General features: G+C 41.2%; 1 protein-coding gene across 1 annotated transcript in view; it reads left to right on the top strand.

Annotated features, from left to right (window-relative positions):
- Nucleotides 1-1,108: 1,108 nt before the first annotated feature.
- LOC127417173 (leucine-rich repeat and fibronectin type III domain-containing protein 1-like protein) overlaps nucleotides 1,109-18,747 on the top strand; it is a 260,604-nt gene continuing 242,965 nt past the window's right edge. Inside the window, exon 1 of the mRNA XM_051656979.1 lies at nucleotides 1,109-1,982. The gene's annotated coding sequence lies outside the window, so the exon portion shown is untranslated. The remainder of the gene's footprint in view (nucleotides 1,983-18,747) is intronic.

Here is an 18,747-nt window from a genome sequence, read left to right on the forward strand (position 1 = left end):
CTTTTTGGAGTTTGAAAGTTTTGGACTGCATTGAATTACATTGTATGGGTAAAAACACACCATAAATCCTTCAGAAAAATATCTTATTGTGTTCTTTAGAGGGGAAAAAGCAATTCATACAAATTTGAAATGGTATGAGGGTGAGTAAATGAAGAGAGGTGAGCAATTGAACATGATAACACTGGAAGTCGGCATGTTGCTTTTGAACGTTCCACATAATCAGTGATGAGCATGATTTGGAGGTTGCATTTTCCCTCTAACTTTAAATTTTTACTCCAGTAACTGTTAGGTTTGGTGTTTGGGTTTGGTGGTCGAGTTAATAAAACATGCATTCCTCTTCACTGTATTATGTGCTTTACAGCCAAAAAGAACTTGCTTTGCAACTCGTCTTTGGGGACTTTCTGTGTGCATTTCACCCAGAAACTGGAGTTCGCACATGACTATGTATGTTCAACAACACTTCCCACTTCAGCCACTAAGTGAGTGCTTCAAATTTCGGTAAGCACAGGCCATGTTTAGCTCAAGAAAAGTCAACCTACTGTTTCCAAAATCTCTGTGAGAACAGTCTGAACTATTCATTTATTCAGTCTGAAACTTAATTTGAAGCCAGAGTGCAATGCATTTTAAAGACCAAGACATTAAAAGAATATATATATATATATATATATATATATATATATATATATATATATATATATATATATATATATATAAAAAACATGTTAACCTTTTCTACAGCCACCTCGCACAGTGAAGGCTGCAGATTCATTTGAGCACCAAACTTGCAATATTCTTCCTCCTCTAAAGGACTAGAATGAGAATTCTAAGCACGTTTCACAAAAGATCCATTCTGTTCACGTACTGTATTTGCACTAATTTAAATGCAAGATCACCATCTAGAACACACACACACCCTTTTATAGACCCATCCGCCTCCTTAACCCCCCCCCACACACACACACACACACTCTCCCAAATTCCCTCACACATACACGCACATTTGACGCCTCAGCTAAAAGTCATCTATCTCAAGCTTTGCTACGATGCCGAAGCAACATCTCACGACCGTTTGAAATATGTTACTACAATATCATGGCAAGATAACGACATCCCTTTCCCAACTGTCAATGGACAGAGCAAGGCGTGTCTAAAGCGTAGGCCTTGGGGACAGAGAGAGTTAGGACGGGCCATAAGTGGACCCGCGCTCCGCGTTTCTCCTCACCACTCCCATTTACCGGCGGCTGAGCTGCGGCGGGCGCACAGAGACACTACGTCCTCGTCCTCTTTGACAGTCCGTCATTTATAATATACGCAGAAGGAGGAGAACCTGACATTTATGTCGCGGGGAAAACATTTTCTAGTTGAAGTGGCTTTCACCACACGGAAAGGGATAATTCATTAGCAGACGGTGGCATGTAACCGGGATATTACTTGGGATAACGTTTGGATATACTGGAGTAGAGCCGATGACTTTTTTTTTTTTTTCTCTCTTCTGTTTTTTTTTTTTTATTTTATTTTATTTTTTCATAGATTAGATGGTGTGCTAATTGAATCACTTTGATCAATTTGTTTAGAAGTATGTCGCACAAACATTTGGTGTATATGGCTCGTTTTTCAGCGGACTGACTGCCAATTAAATGTTTTGATGGATGATGTGAATACTTGACAATGATATCGTGCCAGCGTAATAAACCGGCATTCAAGAGAACGAAGGCAATGCATCAGAGCTCGGCAGCAGTCCAGGGGAACACTCTCGCACTGCTGTCTTGATTGAGACCCGTGGATGTGCTATAGACCCAGTGTTGGTGGTCCGGATGCGTGTATGTCTGCTTATGCGCGCGATTACCTTCTTCAGCTATCAACTCAACGGAGAGTTCGCGCGAGGGCTCTGAGTGCTATAGGATTCGTCTGGACTCTTATCGGACCAGTCTGAAGAGTAAAGTTAAACACACCTGAGGTTCGATCCTGTGACTGAACACAAGGTAGGGTAAATCTTTCCAAATCTATGATATAAAGTGGGCTCTGTGCGCGCGCGCGCGGTATAAACGGGGCATTATTCATAGCAAGACTTTGGTTAAGAGTGTTTGTGACCTTTTAAAAGGGTAATGGATAGGCAGTATGCTAGAGCTGTCTGTTTTTGAAAGGATCGAATAAAAATACGCGGCGGTTCGATTGATATAATTGATCTGGTGCATGTGAATCGCTTGTAGGAAAATGATGAGGCGATGTTTGCTCGTGACGTTTTATTGGAATGCATTTTTTCATCGTTCTATTAATATTTATTTGTATTGTGATTTGAGGGGATTTGTTTTCTATTTATAAAAGGTTTTTGCTGAAGCTTCTTGATGAATTCTTTGAAATATCGTACTGTATGCCGAGGATAGAGTGGTTTATGGCAAATGACGGGATTCAGGACCATGGACACAGCACCTTGTACCCTTTGGAAGAGTGAGAGGAAAGTCTTCCTCCTGCTGGGGGTCTAGAATAAATTTGTATTGCAGTTGGTCTCCTTGAAATATTTAAGAATGTGCACGATAATGTCTTCAGAAGGTGTCAACTGATTGACGAAAATTTGTCAAGAATGTTAACCGCTTCATCTGGTTAAATGGCGTTGGCTATCAATAGGTGCGAGGAAATGTTAAATGTTTGAAACGGGCTCCAGGAAGGAGACAAGACCCATTAGTCTATTAGACTGTTCTTTTCTTTCTCGCAGTCTCGCACTTTCACTAACACAGACAGAGAAAGAGAGAAAAAGAAAGAGAGGAAAGTGGGAAAGAGAGAAAGGAGGCTAGTTTTAAAGTGAAGGTCATAATTGACAGAAATCTAACATTCTTAGGAGCTGTGATCCTGAACTAGCACCGGTTCGCTCTGTTGCCATGTGGCAGACAGCAGTGCTGTTGTGCATCCCAATGCTGCTATTTTCCTCAGCCCAAAATAGATTGTCTGGCAAGGAGAATCACCAATGTTGGCTACCATTATTACATATGAATAACAATATGAACGCTGATTAGTCTGTTGGCAGGCTGATCACTCCGTGTCCAGTAATTGGTATGCCACTGTGTGGCACACCTAGTGGATGTCAGGTGTCCTGTGAAAATGTGTATAATTACTGCCCCTTGTGTGACTGAATGACCGTGAATGCCCCACCTTTTCATTTAATCTGTAAATAATGAAACAACAAAAACAAATACACAGCTCTCTATTTAAGCAAACATTCAGTATAGCCATTTTAATAAATATTAATTTGTTACATTTTAGTCAGTTTTATCTCTCACCTTTTCCCCTTTAGGTTTGATTTTGATCCCCCCCCCCCCCCCGAATCTACCATCCATCCTTTTTAATATAACTGAATCAAATTAGTTTATATATCCACTTGTTTATCTAAAATACATTAGCAGTTTTTGAGATCCGGGAAGAAGCTACATTTAAGTTGTCCAAAACAGACACCTCTGTTTTTTTTTAACACTTTATATAGTTTTCTGGCAGATTTTGCTGGCATTTTCCTTCACTCACATTCAATTTGTCTGCCTGGTTATGACATAAAAAACACATATCTGACATTCTAGAGTTTTAGAGCTTCATTCTTTTCAATGTCACTTTGTTCTAATATTTCAGTCTTTTACTAGCCAGCATTGCAATCAAGCTTTGCACATATTACAATTGATGGCCTTGCTACTGGCAGCTTAGTTTGATATGTATTTTGGAAAAGGTAATGAACAAATATGTGCTTTCTTTGAGTTTTAATTTTTAGGTTTTTAAGGAGAGAGAGAGAGAGAGAGAGAGAGATGAACAGGAAGGTAGTTAACACCCCCCCCCCCCCCCCCACTTTCTCTTTTGCTCTCTCTCTCTTTGTCTAGTCGGTCAGTTCCCTCTATATGACATGGCCACTCTGTCAGCTCTCTGGGAATTAGACGGTGGAAGTCTATTATTCTGAATCTGGCAACCCTGAGGCAAAGCAGGCCTTCTCTCGTGACTCTGTACTGTCTGGTGCCGTCCAGCAATCCGATTTACCCAACCACATACTCCGGGCATGCTCGAGTGTGTGCAGCTGGGTTACTACAAGATGAAGACAGGATCTGTTCTTTAGATGTGTGTCAAAGATAGTTTGTTCATAATAATCAATGATGCAACTTTGTTATTACAAAGACATTATCTAATTAGTTTTGTGAATGCATCTTTTTTCACTGAATCACTCAGCTTGACACCCACAAGCTGTATTTACCAACCTGAGATGTGAAACAAGACTCAGACATTTCATTTTGCCCAAACATTTGTCCTTTTTCTCCTCAAGGCCTCAGGAACCAAACAGACAGTGAGATAGCTTGCCAGAAGTATACTGTAGTTGCTCTGAGCAGCTTAATTGGTCTAAGAACCTGATTCAAGTGCATTAATCTCTTCATGTGTCCATAAACAACTCTGATCTTCTTGCACACTTGCCTTATCCTCATCAAGCTTTGTTTATTATTCTCATTTCTCACCACTACTACAGTAAGTTTTGATCTCTCTCTTTTCTTTCATCTCTAACTTTTCCTGAAGTGCAAGGATGTTAACCGTGAAATTCAGACCACATTCGCCGTTATAACCCCTTTGATCACATTCTCTGATTTTTACATCATTTGGATGTTTTTTTTTTTTCTTTTTTTTATCCCGTCCCCACTAAATAGCAAACGTGTGTGAAAGGTACTGAAAGCTGCAGTTGATTATATTGGTTATGTTGATAAGGAAAAAGGTTGGTATCACCTAGGGTATGACATAGGGTTGGGACAGTGCCAAAATTTCAGTAGTTTTACATCCCCAGTTAAATCTAGGGGAGAAAGGGGAGTAACAAGTAAATGTTTGAGTGATGGTCTGTCCCTTGTCCCAGCACCAAAGACTTTACAGTTTAGGAGTTTTATTTACAATTATATACACAATATAATACACTTAAAAAAAATCAAAGATGGAAGCAATAGATTTCATAAGGGGGAAAGGACAAAATATAAAACCCTCTACCTAGCCAGGGAGAAACATTTTAACCAAACTAAAGAAAAATCAACAACATAAATGTGCACTAACTCCCTGACTGGTCAAAAAACAGGAGAAAACAGTGGAAATGTAACAAAAATTGCACCCACCTTCCTACAGTTTCTGTAATACACTTTAACATAACTAATAAACTTAGAGTAAGCTTCACCAACTGCAAGAACTGAAGATCCCAGGCAACAAAACACCAAGGCTACAATGCCACACTAAGGCATAACACAGTTGTCACGTTTAATGTGTTTTTGTTCATGTTTTGTGTTTCATGTTATGTGATTTCCTGTTCTCTAGTCATGTGTTTCATGTCATGTGATTTTCTGTTTTATAGTCATGTGTTTCCTGGTCATGTGATATCCTGTTTCCCTCCATGTTCATGTGTCTTGTTTTCATTGGTTCATTGTTTGAGTTACTCATTATCAGTCATGTCTTTTCATTGGTTTTAGTTTATTAGTCTTGTTATCTTGTTTATATTTCTGTCTGTTCATTGGTTGTCTTGTTACCCTTGTCCATGTATTTATACCCTCATGTTTGCCATGGTCCTTTGTCAGGTATTGTTAATGTATAGTTGGTTGGTTGCTAAGTCAAGTCAAGTTAAGCCATGTCAAGTCAAGTTAAGTCAAGTCTAGTCTAGTCTAGTTCATGTTTATGTTTCTGTTCACGGTTTTTGGTTTTCATGTTTATGAATAAACTGCACTTGGGTCCTTCACATCATCATCGTCTTCGTCTGCCTGTCATTGCCAGCCGACGTTACAGAATACGTCAAGGAAAGCGATCTATAGAAGATTACGTGGAGGACTTCTGCATCCTGGCAGACGAGGTAGGCTTCAATGAGATCGCCCTCAAACACTTCTTTTGTGCAGGCTTGAATGAGCCTGTGCACTCCTGGATGCCTGGCAGTTGGAGTACCTTCAATCTGGCTCAATATATCGACCTTGCCCTGTGTATAAGTGGTTCAACTTTCACTGTGGGGGAGGCGGATAATGTGCCAGAGTCCCACGTCATGGCTGCTGATCAAGAGTCCCACGTCATGGTCGACGAGCCAGGGTCCCACGTCATGGTCGACGAGCCAGGGTCCCACGTCATGGTCGACGAGCCAGGGTCCCACGTCATGGTCGACGAGCCAGCGTCCCACGTCATGGTCGACGAGCCAGCGTCCCACGTCATGATCGACGAGCCAGCGTCCCACGTCATGGTCGATGAGCCAGCGTCCCACGTCATGATTGACGAGCCAGGGTCCCATGTCATTGTCAACGAGCCAGGGTCCTACGTCATGGTCGCAGAGCCAGGGTCCCACGTTATGGTCGCAGAGCTTGCGCCACCTTCTGCCTCAGATCCTGAGTCTGCTCCATGCCATGTCACAACAACGCCTCAGCCTGCTCCATGCCATGTCACAGCAATGCCTGAGCCTGTCACAATAACGCCAAAGTCTCCTTCAAGCCATGTCACAGCCGAACTTCAGTCTGCTCCATGCCATGTCACAGCCAAGCTTCAGTGTGCTCCATACCATGTCTCAGCCAAGTCCCAGACTGCTCCATGCCATGTCACAAGCAAGCCTCTGCTCCACGGTCCAGGATTAAGTAGGATCACACATGCTACTTAATCATTTTTCACCCAGGAAAAACCCTGAGAAATCTCCACAGAACAGGACGACTCCCAGACAAGTCAAGAAAATGAAGAGGAGCTTGTTATCAAAACAGGTGTGACATCTGAGGCGTAGGTTCATAAAATCCAACCCAGAGCAGAAAAATATAAATCAATCGTAATAAAAGCAATTTTTTTACTTCAAAATAAAGCACGCAAAAGAATATTCAGAAAGCCACAAGATGTGCTCCGCATTAATTTGGCTATATATATATATATATATATATATATATATATATATATATATATATATATATATATATATTGTCAAGCTCCAAGTAAACTATATAAGAGGAAATATTTGAAAGTATTTAATTCACTGACATAATTACCCAAAAATAAACATTAAAATATAGTTATTTAAAACACAAGCCAATTTTTCTTGATTTTCCCCAAAAAATTATTATATTGTGATATATATTGTTATCATGATATAAAATTACTCATATCATGATATAAGACTTTGGTCATATCGCCCTCCCATAATTTGTAACCTCACAACTGCGGTGCGTGAGAACTCTTTACAAATTGCATGTGCAAATACACATGTAATTGTTAGACATAGACAGCCCTTAGGTATCCAAGTCAGTACTTGGTACCATGGATACTGCAGAAATAATGGTATTGCTATTATTATTATTATTATTATTATTATTATATTCATCATTATTATTATTGGTATCAACTTGGTACAAAGTCCAGTATTTTTTACAACACATAAAAGGTCTTTTTGCATCTAGTAAGTGCTACTTACAACCAATCTTTCATCTGTCCATCCATCCATCCATCCATTCAAATATCTACAGTAGTCTATATAAAGGATCTATCTCCTTTTCCCCTGCTAGTTTTAACTTCTTGTTCTCTAACCACAGTGTACGTCTGGACTTCTTATACAGTATGTACTCTGTCTTGGGGAAGCTCCTGCCTTTGAATGACTACTCAGCTATACACCACCCAATTATTTCAATCACTGTTTGGCAAGGAGTTAAAAATAAACCCATCTCAAACTTAAAACACAACCGTGTTCTGGTAGCATAAACAGTTTTACATTGGAAACGTCCACCTCATGTTTGTGCCTTTGAACACAGAGGGTGTTTAAATGAAAAAGGAGACAATAACAATGAGAAGGAATTGGTTGAGGGAGTATCTTTTGCATTTCTTTGCTTTTATGTCTTCTTGGAAAAAACAGCTCTTAACCCATGCTGAGTTTGTCATTCTCCATCCGCCTCTGTTATCTGAATACATAAAGCAAAGGCATGCACAAATTGCCATCGCTCTAACAAGATATACTCATTTAGGTATTTTATAAAAATATAATGATGTGTTTGAAGTTAATGTGCTGAAATTTGTATAGAGGGCAAAGACAATATTACATTAGCTTTATGAGCATTACTGCATGATTAAATATGATTGTTCTTTAACACAGAAATTTAACCTTTTCATGAGTAGGGTTTAAATTCCCCTGCAGTATCCCCTGGAGTGAATTATTTTTGCACGTGGCACTGCACAGCCGGTAGAGGGGGGCAGAGTGTAGACAAGTATTTTTTAATTTTTTTTATTTTTTTATTTCTTGTCATAAAATATATATATATATATATATATATATATACACACACTACCTGTCAAAAGTTTTTCAACACTTGACTGAAATGTTTCTCATGATCTTAAAAATCTTTTGATCTGAAGGCGTATGCTTAAATGTTTGAAATTAGTTTTGTAGACAAAACTATAATTGTGCCACCATATTCATTTATTCATTATAAAACTAAAATGTTATTAATTAATTTCTTTCTTTTTTTTTTTTTTTTTTTTTTTAAATTGATGACTTGGACCAAATAATAAAGAAAAGCAGCCAATAAGTGCCCAACATAGATGGGAACTCCTTCAATACTGTTTAAAAAGCATCCCAGGGTGATACCTCAAGAAGTTGGTTCAGAAAATGTCAAGAGTACATGTCTGCAAATTCTAGGCAAAGGGTGACTACTTTGAAGATGCTAAAATATAACACAGTTTTGATTTATTTTGGATTTTGTTTAGTCACAACATAATTCCCATAGTTCTATTTATGTCATTCCATAGTTTTGATGACTTTACTATTATTCTAAAATGTAAAAAACAAACAAACAAACAAACAAACAAAAAAACATTAGAATAAAGAATAAGTGTTTCAAAACTTTTGACCAGTAGTGTGTATATATACTGTATGTAATAGGGATGTGCGTGATGCCGAATACCTTATTCAGAAAGGCACAAATAATGACTTCAAAACGAATAACAGATTCATCCAAATAATATAAAGAATATTTGTATGACTGATTGTCCAAAAGCACAAGGATAAAGCAAAATTTTAAATGAACATATCCAAAATTGCAACGAATTTATAAATCTGTGCAGCCAATATTTCTAAAGTGTAAACCTTATGAATGAAAATCCACCTGGTGTGATTTCAGATTGGATGGCCGCAGTTTGAACTCCGTTTGTGGTCTCTGTTAATTCTTTGCGTCTGGAGCTTGTCAAGTGTAACATTAATTAAGATACGACATCATATACACGTTCCACATCTTGAAATGTCTGTGTTAATGTATCACATTATTCACACGTGATTCCCATGCATTCGTTTATAGCCTAAACCTGTGCGAGATTTTAAATACCTGACCTGAAGTGATGATTTCACGTTGGAGCCCATCAATCCATCTCTTTAAGTTGACCACATTTATATCCACATCAGAGATTAAGGTAAAAAAAAAAAAAAAAAAAAAAAAAAAAAAATGCTCCATAAAGGTCTAAATGTTCCATAGAGGATTCATTTATTAGGAAAATTCCTCCTTATGTAAAACGAAGAAACTGAAACTCCGTCTTTTTTCTTCTTCTTCTTTAAACTGTGCTAAATTTGAAAATGATGTTGTAGCAAATTAGCTTAAAAGGGAAGTATTTATAATTAATTATAACTGGTTATAATTAATAATAAATATTTAGATTAGATCTTAGAATTAACTGTAGCAGAATCGATATTACAATTACTTGATCTGTCCGTCCAGCGAGCAGACAATATAATTATTTATCAACTCTTGGAAGATTACTTTCCTGGCCAAGGAACAATAGTCTTCCTACTTATACAGTGTTAGCAGTAGTTTAGCATGTAGCAAGGAGCAACATTCAGTGACTTTGAATTGTGAGCGGAACACAGAGACAATCAATCGTGAATATAAGGGATTTAATAAATGAAACTATAACTAACATACAAACAAACTAAGCAAAACATACATATATAGAATGAAGGAATGTAAGGAAAGAGAGAGAGAGAGAGAGAGAGAGAGAGCAAAGAATGGCAGTATTTCAAGGGTTTTAAAACTCCCAGTTAACCACAACCTAAATGAGAATCATCAGAGGCACAATTCACCTTAAAAGGGGTTCAAACTTAAACGCGCATCTAATCAGTTGTAAATTGTTACTTGCATTGGTTTGTTGCTGAATAAGAGTCTTGATGCGGTAGACGAGGTTCTCGATGATTTCTTTAGGAGTGAGTTGAAGAAGTCCACAGGAAATCCACAAAGTTACTTGAAGGTAAACACTGCCAGAAGGTTAAACTCAAGAGAGAGTTTTGGAGTGGGTTGGTCTCAAGAAGAAGAAGTTTTGAGCGATGATTTCTTTGCGCTCTGGAGTTTTGATAGTTCATTGCCGCACCCATTTTGTGGGTGGAGTGGCCAATCAGAGGCATGCATTTTGAGCGGGAGAAACATCCTTTGTCTCCGTTTATGGCCCATTCGCATTTTATTGCTGATCTGGACCGCTAGTGCAGCTTTTAATTCAAAACATAGTAAGAATTGTTCGATGCATTTCACGATCACATGGTGTACATTATTGTGTGAGAAATAAAGGGAAGATCATTTTGATACCAAGAAGGTAACCTCCAGACGATATTAAAGCAGAGAAACACTCATACACTTGAATATAGGCATTTAACGTCTAACTAATACAAGTAAAGGGTTTTAACCAAGTTAATATAATAGGGGAATATACATACAACACATGCATATAGCAGATACATTTATAACTGCTTACTATGGCCTAAATAGAGAAAATGTCTTTAGGTGTGTGTGTGTGACGTGTATTGGAATTACTGGAGACAGACAACTGCTCTGGTGCCTGGCACGGGGGGGGGGGGGGAGTCACTCTCCCTCCTCTCTGTGGAATGTGTTTGAAGCTTGATGGAGACACTTCAGAGGAGGCCTGTTTTAGCATCCTTTTGATAGTGATAAAGACCATCTGCAATTTAGCACCCATATAAATGTAAACGTGGAGACCAGGTCAGTAATTTATATGCAAATGTCAAAAGGCTAAAAGGTTTTTTTTCAAACAAAGTTTTTTTCAAACAAAGTGTAATTAGCCATCACTGATCTTACACAGACGTTACAATGTGTTCTTGAACTCTGGTAAGATGCTATATAAATGTAACATTATTATTATTTTTATTATTATTATTATTATTATTATTATTATTATTATACTAAATAATGGTGTCCTATTTTAAAATATCCTGATAAACTTACGGGACTTTCACCTGTTTGTAGGCTATATTGATTTTATTTTATTTTAATGTTTGAATTTATATTTATTATTCACTGCAAAATGTGTGCTTGACATTTCACATTTTGCTTGACACCTCCTGCCTCCAGAATAATGTTGTTATACATGCACAGAGAAACAAAAATACTTTTTCATGCAGATATAAATATCTGAAATACCAGGAGAAACCACATTTAACAACATATTCCACAGTTAATGTAGCTTACAAATTCAGCTTCATCTGGTAAAAATAAAAATAATAATAATAATAAAAAAGAATAAAATAGTATTTTTTAAACTAATAATTGAATAATAATAATAATAATAATAATAATAATAATAATAATAGGCTATTATTAAGAAAAGGCATATACAAGGCATATTTTATTAATAGAAACTATAAACGTATTGTTGTTTTATTTAGTTTTGACACACTTCCAGTTTAAGCCACACCTTCTATACGCATACAGAGACAGATACAGATAAGTTTGTTATATGAACAGATACAGATACAAATACAGATAATGGCTTTGCTGCACACACCTAGTATATAATAAAGTAAACATGTGAACAAATGGGTTATGTCTGCTGTACTGTATTTGATTGATTTATTTCATTTTTAAAGCGGTAAAAATCAAATGAAGAAATAATATCAGCAGTCTGGTTTGCCTATATGCACTGTTTGACTTCTCAGACATTGTGTGTGTGTGTGTGTGTGTGTGTGTGTGGGCGGGTTTGGTGGGTTTACGAGGATATTTCTTTAGGTTACAAACTGGTAATTACAAGGGTAATATTCTATAAATGTGGTTTATGAGGACATTTCTAGTGTCCCCATAATTAAAATCACTTAAAAAAACATACTAAACAATGTTTTTTTGAAAATGTAAAAATGCAGAAAGTTTTTTGTGATGGTTAGGTTTAGGGGTAGGGTTAGGGTTAGGGGATAGAATCTATAGTTTGTACAGTATAAAAATCATTATGTCTATGGAGAGTCCTCATAAGGATATCTGCACCAACGTGTGTGTGTGTGTATGTGTGTGTGTGACAAGCGCTTATGTAAACAGACTTGGCTGTGTGCATTGGATAATCACACTCGATCAGCATGTTTGCACTGTGAGTATATGAGTTTTAAACAGTTATTGTGGTAATTTTGTGATAGTTTGGCCGTCTGTGTCAGAAAACAAACGTATTATACTGAATGCCTGAAAAGATTGTTTGAGTTGCTGTTTGTGTAAATGGTCTTGGTTACTGTCGTAACCTCCGTTCCCTGATGGAGGGAACGAGACGTTGTGTCAATGTAGTGACACTTGGGGTCGCTCTTGGGAGCCCCAAACACCTCTGATGTTTGAGAAAAGGCCAATGAGAATTGGCGAGTGGAATTTGCATGCCACTCCCCCAGACATACAGGTATAAAAGGAGCTGGCTCGCAACCACTCATTCAGGTTTTGTGCTGAGGAGCCGAGACAGGGTCCCGGACATTTCAGCGGGTAGTACAGCGTTGTGGCAAGAGGGACACAAAGTCTTGTTCCCTCCATCAGGGAACAGGGGTTACAACAGTAACCAAGATGTTCCCTATCTGTCACTCACTCGACGTTGTGTCAATGTAGTGACACTAGGGGTCCCTATACAAAACGCTATAACTAGCTGAACTGTGTTACATGTACTGGCGATGCAGGTGCAAGCAATCTGCTGAAGAGACGTAACTAGTATGGGAGCAGGCCGCACCAGCTGCATCCTTTTCTCTATATGTTTTTTCTCTCCACAGAGTAATTAGATTTGGCTGGGGCCATCTAACGCTATTATTCACGCCGGGGAAGGAGTTATTTTCCCTTCATATTCTTTCAGGGGGAAAAGACACCGCGGAGACCACATCCTGCCCGAAGGGGAGGTTAACATGTGGCAAATACGACATGTGGGCTCACCAGCCGCACATGGAAGAGGCACGGTGGTAGGTCCTGCCTGAAAGGCAGGAGCTCTACAAACACAGCGACTGGAGGCAGAGAGGGCTCTGCCCAAGGGAGACGTGGGTAGACCGATAGGTAGACTGTACCACGGGAAATACATCACAGGGGGCTACCGGAGGTAACCGGCACCTGTGGAGCACCTACCCCAGTACAGGGCATGCTAGCACACGTACTGGGTCTGGCAAGGAATTCCTCTGCTGAATTCGCCAGCCACAGGAAGGAAAGACATCCAGGGTTCATAGACTCGTGAACTCGCATGAGAGAAAAGAGCGCACGTCTTTGCCTCACGGAGGGGAAACACACTGTACGCAAGCGATACACCTGGCCAGCTGTCCCGCACACTTACCTGTTCATACCTGACAATACACAGGACAAAACCGGCTGAACCCGGAGATTATAAAATCTCGTGAAGGTATTGGGTGTTGCCCAACCCGCTGCCCTGCAGATGTCTGCTAGAGAGGTGCCACTGGCCAGTGCCCACGAGGATGCCACACTCCTCGTAGAGTGTGCTCATATTCCCAAAAGGGCAGGCACGGCCTGGACCTGGTATGCCAGCACGATGGCATCCACGATCCAGTGGGTAAGCCTCTGTTTGGAGACAGCGTTCCCTTTCCGCTGTCCGCCAAAGCAGACAAAGAGCTGCTCAGAGTGTCTAAAGCTCTGCGTGTGATCCAAGTAGGTGTGCAAAGCATGCACCAGACACAGCAACGATAAGGCTGGGTCTGCCTCCTCCCGGGGCAGCACTTGCAGGATCACCACCTGATCCCTAAATGGTGTCGTGGGAACCTTGGGCACATAGCCTGGCCGGGGTCTCAGGACCACGTGAGAGTCCTCCGGACTAAACTCCAGGCAAGTGTCGCTGACAGAGAACGCATGCAGGTCCCCAACCCTCTTGATGGAGGTGAACGCGATCAGGAGGGCCTTCTTCAAGGAGAGGGCTTTCAGCTTGACTGACTCTAGAGGCTCAAACAGGACTCTCCGAAGGCCCAGAAGGACCATGGAGAGATCCCATAAGGGGAAGAGGCATGGCCTAGGAGTATTCAGCCTCCTGGCGCCTCTCAGGAACCTGATGATCAGGTCATGCTTCCCTAGGGACTCACCCTACACTGCGTCGTGGTGTGCCGCTATGGCGGCCACATAAACCTTTAAGGTGGAGGGGGACAGCTGCCCATCCAGCCTTTCCTACAGGAAGGAAAGCACTGACCCGACTGCGCATCTCTGGGGGTCTTCGCCTCGGGAAGAACACCAATTCGCGAACAAACGCCACTTCAGGGCATACAGCTGCCTCATAGAGGGAGCCCTGGCTGGAGTGATTGTGTCCACCACCGCTGGTGGTAGACCACTGAGGTCTTCCACGTACCATCCAAGGGCCAGACATGGAGGTTCCAGAGGTCTGGGCGCGGGTGCCAGATGGTGCCCCATGCCTTGGAAAAGGTCCTTCCTCAGGGAAATTTGCCAGGGAGGGGCTGTCGCGAGGAGCGTGAGGTCCAAGAACCAGGTCTGAGTGGGCCAGTACGGCGCAACGAGGATGACATGTTCCTCGTCCTCCCTAACCTTGCACAGGTTCTGTGCAAGTAGGCTCACTGGGGGGAACGTATACTTTCGCAGCCCCCGGGGCCAGCTGTGTGCCAATGCATCTGTCCCGAGGGGAGCCCCCATCAGGGAATACCAGAGCGGGCAGTGGAAGGATTCCCAGGAAGCAAACAGGTCTACCTGTGCCTTGCTGAATCGACTCCAGCTGGGCCACCTGGGGGTGGAGTCTCAACTCTCCGCTAAGCGTCACCTGCCGCGACAGCGCGTCCGCTGTGGCATTGAGGTTGCCCGGGATGTGAGTGGCTCACAATGACTTGAGCTGCTGCTGATCTAGAGGAGGAGACAGCGGGCAAGTTGCGACATGCAACGTGAGCGTAAGCCGCCTTGGCGGTTTATATACGCTACCGTCACTTTGTTGTCTGTCCAGACTAACACGTGCTTGCCCTGGATCAACGGCAAAAGCCTCCGCAGGGCGAGCAGTACTGCCAGCAACTCGAGGCAGTTGATATGCCAACACTGTTGCGGTCCTGTCCAGGAACCGGCGGCTGCATGCCCGTTGCATACGATGCTCCAGCCTAGCTTGGAGGCATCTGTCATAACCACGACGCGCATGGACACTTGCTGTAGGGGAACCCCTGCCCACAGAAATGCAAGGTCTGTCCAAGGGCTGAACAAGTGCTGGCAAATCGGCGTGATGGACAAGCGATGTGTGCCGTGGCGCCATGCCCATCTCGGGACTCGAGTCTGAAGCCAGTGCTGAAGTGGTCTCATATGCATCAACCCGAGAGGCGTGACCGCTGCCGAGGATGCCATATGACCCAGAAGCCTCTGAAAGTGTTTCAGTGGAACCGCTGTTCTCCGCTTGAATGACTTCAGGCAGTTCAGCACCGACTGCGCGCTTGCTGTTGAGGCGTGCTATCATCGAGGCTGAGTCTAACTCCATGCTGAGAAAAGTGATGCTCTGAACCGGGGAGGGCTTGCTCTTTTCCCAGTTGATCCGAAGCCCCAAACGGCTGTGCGCACACAACAGGCCTCGAGAGTGGGGCAAGGGCTGCCTCCGCTAATTTCGTGAAGATGCGAGGTGACAGGGACAAGCCGAAGGGGAGGACCTTGTACTGATACGCTCGGCCCTCAAAAGCAAACCGTAGGAAGGGTCTGTGTCGAGGTAGAACCGAGATATGGAAGTATGCGTCCTTCAGGTCTATCGCCGCAAACCAATCTTGATGCTGGACGCAAGCTAAAATGCGTTTCTGCATCAGCATCTTGAACGGGAGACTGTGCAAGGCCCAGTTCAGCACTCGCAGGTCCAAGATTGGCCGCAACCCACCACCTTTCTTTGGAACGATGAAGTAAGGGCTGTAAAACCCTTTCCTCATCTCGGCTGGAGGGACAGACTCTATCGCGTCCTGCTGCCGAAGGACAGCGATCTCCGCGCGCAGGGTGGCGGCATTCTCGCCCTTCACCGAGGTGAGGCGGCATTCTCGCACTTCACCGAGGTGAGGCGGCATTCTCGCACTTCACCGAGGTGAAGCGGACGCCGCTGAACCGGGGCGGGCACCTGGCGAACTGAATCACACAGCGATCGTGGCCATCGGAGGCGGAGAGATATCAACCACACCCAGGAATTACACCAAGATGGAAAGGCATCTTTAAAAAGATGCTGTCCGTCAATGCGTGCTCTTTTAGAGGAAAATATTCTCTTTTAGAAGCTGTCGAAGCGCCCAGGGGCATACTCTGCACTGATCGCGCAGAGGGAGAGAAAGCAGCTGAAATGCGCCATATATCCAACAGCATACGCTTCTTAAAGAGGTGAATGGACCAGAAGTTCAGCTGTGTGAGAATCAACCGCTCGGCTCCGAAGAAAAAATCTGAATGAGTGGTTGCGAGCCAGCTCCTTTTATACCAGTATGTCCGGGGGAGTGGCTTGCAAATTCCACTTGCCAATTCTCATTGGCCTTTTCTCAAAGATCAGAGGTGTTTGGGGCTCCCAAGAGTGACCCCTAGTGTCACTACATCGACACAATGTCGAGTGAGTGACAGATAGGGAACTGCATCTGCACCTAATAAATAGACGTAGTTGTGTGCATGGGAAGATTGCATGTTTAGATGTGATAGTTATGCATATATAAGCTGTGAACTATTATCGTGGTACTTTGGTGACAATTAGGCTGTTTGTTACATAAAATAAACATATTATGTGCTTGAAAAGACTCTTTGGGTAGCCGTTTGTTTGACGAATGACAACCGCTACTAATGTAAACAAATGGCAGCACACATCGGAGGAAGATCGCATTTGATGTATTGACTGTGCGTATAAGAGCTGTAAACTTTTTACTATGGTACTTTGGTGACGAGTTAGATGTATGTATATAAAATAAACTTATTATGTGGTTTAAAAAACTGAACGAGTCAACCTTTCTATGTTTTGCAAAAAACAAAAAACAAAAACAAAAAAATGACATAATGGAATATATCTGTTACACTGTGGAACATCTCATTTTGTTTGGTACTACAGTGGTTGGTTGTATGTGGTTATGCTTTGGCTTATAGATGATGTTTACTGCATCTCCTGATGATATGTATCATGGTTGAAAAATCATGGTGATGTACATTTACTGATTGTTGGTGACAGTGAGATGTTTATTAATGCATCATGCGTGGCTGTAAGTGGCTGAGACTGTGGTTAAATGATAGACAGGTCTATTTGCAGAGACAGTGCGAATCCATCGTCTCACATAGCTCTATAGTCAATCAAGGGAACGTCCGGTATCAGTTGCCTTAGAAGGTGTTGAATAAGCCTTACAGTATTAGAATAAGGATGATTAATAAGGATAAGGTTACAACAGGGACACCTTTCATGTTTTTTAAACAAAGATATACACTAATGAACATATTAGCTAACTTGCTAAAAATCATTAATAATATGAAAGTAAACCCTAAATTTGGTGCCTTAGAGTTTTTATTAAAATGCTTTTTATTGTTATTTTTTAAGTAAAATCAGTAAATCAGAGCACTCATGTCTTCTCATCAGCTTCTTTTGAGGGTTCCTTATTGTCTATAGATCTGAGGGTGATCGTGCCTTCTCTGTGGTAGGTCCTAAACTCTGGAATAATCTCCCTTACCATGTGAGGTCAGCTTCTTCAATAGCCATTTTTAAATCCTCTTTGAAAGCGTATTTATATTCTTTAGCATTTGAATAGGACTTTTTAATAGGTTAAATTAGGTAAATACTTGATGCAGTTTTTAATTGTATCAATTTATTTATTATTATTATTATTTATTGATTTATTTATTGATTTATTTATTTTTTATTTTTTGTATGTATATAATTCTGTCATTGTATATTTATTTGATTGATATGTAAAGCACTTTGGGTCAGCCTCTGTTGTTTTTAAATGTGCGCTATAAATAAAGGTTGACATGACTTTACTTGAGTAAATGCCATCATTCTGTTAGAAGATACAGTCCCTGACAGTCAGCATTAACAGAACATTGCAATGCAACAAAAATAACGATCAGCTATGGGTGCTTGCAGTGATTCAAATTGGAGCTGTGTGAAGAATAAAGCACGGCTAATGACTAATCAGCATCCAGGTCCAGAACTATCAATTTTATAATACTTGGTATTCACAGTTTCCCTGACCAAGCGATACTTTCTCATTCTAGAGATAATTTTATTGGACATAAATTAGATTTGTCCCTGAGTGCCAAAAAAAAAAAAAAAAAAGAAAAGAAAGAAAATTCCCAGAAAATCTGTTTTCCCAGAAGAGAAAGACTGTAAATTGTAAATGCGAATCCCTGCTAAAAGTTAATTTTGTCAACTTTTAGAAGTACGCTGACACAGTATGTCCCAATCCTGTCCTGGAGTACCCTCAACAATGCACATTTTGGATGCCTCCCTTATTTGAAACACCCATATAAGGTCATGGAGCATTTACAAACAACCTGGTGAGTTGGATCAGGCATGTTAGATTAGGCAGACATCCAAAATATGTAGTGTCGGGGACTACTCCAGGACCTGGAT

This window comes from Myxocyprinus asiaticus, chromosome 26, assembly GCF_019703515.2.
Source record: "Myxocyprinus asiaticus isolate MX2 ecotype Aquarium Trade chromosome 26, UBuf_Myxa_2, whole genome shotgun sequence".
Taxonomy (NCBI): domain Eukaryota; kingdom Metazoa; phylum Chordata; class Actinopteri; order Cypriniformes; family Catostomidae; genus Myxocyprinus; species Myxocyprinus asiaticus.